The sequence below is a fragment of the Ahaetulla prasina genome, chromosome 4 (genome assembly GCF_028640845.1).
Source record: "Ahaetulla prasina isolate Xishuangbanna chromosome 4, ASM2864084v1, whole genome shotgun sequence".
Taxonomy (NCBI): Eukaryota; Metazoa; Chordata; class Lepidosauria; order Squamata; family Colubridae; genus Ahaetulla; species Ahaetulla prasina.
This window is the reverse complement of record NC_080542.1, coordinates 118,167,535-118,170,448: the sequence shown is the minus strand read 5'-3', so window position 1 is coordinate 118,170,448 and position 2,914 is coordinate 118,167,535. Positions and strand designations below refer to the sequence as shown.

At 31.9% G+C, this 2,914-nt stretch overlaps 1 pseudogene; it reads right to left on the bottom strand.

Annotated features, from left to right (window-relative positions):
- Window positions 1-690: 690 nt before the first annotated feature.
- On the bottom strand, window positions 691-809 carry LOC131199005 (U2 spliceosomal RNA; annotated as a pseudogene).
- Window positions 810-2,914: the final 2,105 nt, after the last annotated feature.

Below are 2,914 nucleotides of genomic sequence, written 5' to 3'. Positions count from 1 at the left end.
CTGCTATGACCTGTCCGTCTTGGGTGTCCCTGCATGGCATAGCTCATAGCTTCATTGAGCTACGCAAGCCCCTTCGCCACGACAAGGCAGTAATCCATGAAAGGCAAACAAATACACTAATACAGTACAATTCCTACAATCACTCATAAGCTATTTGATACTTTTTAGTCTGATATTTGTTTTGCATATAATCAATCCAACTTCTCCATTCCAATGTATATCTTTCTTGTGAATAGTCTTTCAAATATGCTGAAATTTTTGCCATTCTGCTAAGTTCGATACTTTAAGTGTCCATTCTTCAATTATAGGCAAATCTTCTTTCTTCCAATATTGCGCGACCAATAATCTCGCTGCTGATATTAAATTTAAAATCAGTTTAGTCTCTATTACTGTACAGTCCGTAATTATACCCAATAAAAATAACTGTGGTGTAAACTTTATCTTCTTTTTCAAGATATTCTGCATAATCCACCAAATTTTTATCCAAAATGCTTTGATTTTTTTACAAGTCCATCATATATGATAATAAGTAGCATCATCACAATCACATCTCCAACATTTAGCTTGCATATACGGATACATACATGCTAGTTTTTAGGACCTAAATGCCATCTATAAAATATTTTATAAAAGTTTTCTCTTAAACTTTGTGCTTAGGTAAATCTGACATTTCTAACCCAATTTTTTCCCCATGTTTCCAGTTCCAAAAATCCATTTAATATGTAGTCCTCAAATAGAGGACATATCAGATATTAAACTGATAAGAACAGATACTACACTTGATCTTAGCCAAAAGGCCGAGAAGTATTGGAGGCAATGTTATAGGGCTGGCAGAAATAATACGTTGCAATATGTTTGTGATGAGGTTGAGTGTAAATATGGAAAGGCGATTCGTGGCTGAATAGTTTGTTCTGAGAGAACAACTCCTGAAGTAGCAACTCCTATTTACCAAAGTCATCATCATAAGATTTTCTTGAGTGACCCCCACCCCTGCATACTTTCCATATTGAAGATTGTAATAATATAGCAGAGAGTTCGCTTACATAGCTTTGCTCTCTATATGGTCAGTAGGATTACTCTTGTTCATTGTCTCTTCATAAATTATCAACATAATCACTTCATTCTACCCAAGGATAAATCAGCCCTGACTATTTTTATGTGTTTTCTATATTTTGTAATTGCAACAACAGTTATCAACACACACAAACGCACAAACTCATTCCAGTATGCACTGCGTAGTAACATCAAACTAGTAATTGAAAATAGTATTTACACCAAATCAAGCAACATATTCCAGAACAGAAAGATCTTTTCAAGGGGCTAGAAGACAGAGTGACAAAACCCATATGATTTTCTTGAAGAAAAGGTCTGTCACACAAATCTGTGCACTTAATTGTGCAAAGGAGATATTGAAGACTTCAGAAATAGCTACATTTCCATGGAAAGAAAAAGTTGTAGCATTATCTTGTAAGTGGAAATTGTATGGATCTGCAAATAGAATACTTTTTATGGGAAGGGCAACATATTGCAACCTGAAAATGTATTAAAATATTTATGTTATTTGTACTAAATTTTAAAATTGTTTTCGGAATATTTTAATAATAGTAATAATATTTCTTAATTCTATTCATAAGTGATAGTCAAACCTTTTGAATCAACAATAAAAGTAGAAAGAAAATCAAGAGAGATTAGTATCCAAAGAATTTTGAATTTGATTCTAGCTCAAATTAAAGATACAGAATCTTTTTCTACATTATTTCAAAGGCTGGCTTATTAAATGTATGTGAATAAATAATTTCCTATTGTTAAGGAAATATTCCATAAATACATAAATCTGGAGAAGATATATGTTGAATCAACTGAGGTGCTTTTGGCATCAAATATTTTATTTTCTCAGTCTTTTAACTGTTTTCATATTTTATACTGTTGCAGATGTTGAATTTCTAATAAGTTTATGAAGCTGTCTTTCCTTATTCTAACTTTTTTGCCATAATAGTTCTATTTCATTTTTTATTTTATTGCTTTATAAGAATTACATAATTTATCCTTGAATTATTTTGTATTGAAGGATAGGTTGTAAGTATATCTAACAAAACAAATATAATTCATTTTTTTCTTGCTATTAATACATGATTGGCAAATGATTACTGTTTGACACTCATTATTTTTCTTAATTCTAATTAAATTTACAGATGATACAAAACTAGTTAGGATAGCTAATAAAGTATTAGAAAAAATAAAACTTCTGAAAAGTTATAGAAATGGAATGAAAAAATAAAAACAAATGCAAAATTCTTTATCTTTTCTCATTGGAAGAGATGAAACAATTGTCCCCCAATAAAAATAAGTCATTCTATCACGCTCAAAAAGTGGGCAGATAAAATAAACCCAATCAAGTTGTTTGATTACCAAACCAGGGCGATCAGCAGCAGCTGATTATCTTGAGAAATTACATAACTAATGCTTAAGTTCTCTTCACTAGTTCTACTAGTCTAGTAGTCATATTGTGGCTGCACTTTTAATTTCCCAGAAACACTTGAAGGACTTCACTGTTTCAGCAATCCCTGAGGCTCCCCAATATTATTACTGCTGCCAGGTAAGTCCTGCACAGCTGCTAATGGGAGAGTAGGCCCATTAGCTGTATCTAAAAATATTTAAGAGTCAGAGCCAGAATTGGACATGCCCACAGCTTTCTTAGAGCATTATACAAATAATTTGACAATTCTATGTGAAAAGAACATACACTAGAATCTTGTTTTGTACACAGGAAGTCCAAAGTTCAATTACGTTTGCAGTGATCTGATACCCAATGATGGCTAGGGATTGCCTCTCTATATAAGATATCCAAAAGCTGCTGCTAACACAGATCATCTACTTTGTATAATATTCAATATTATAAAAACTGATAGTATTA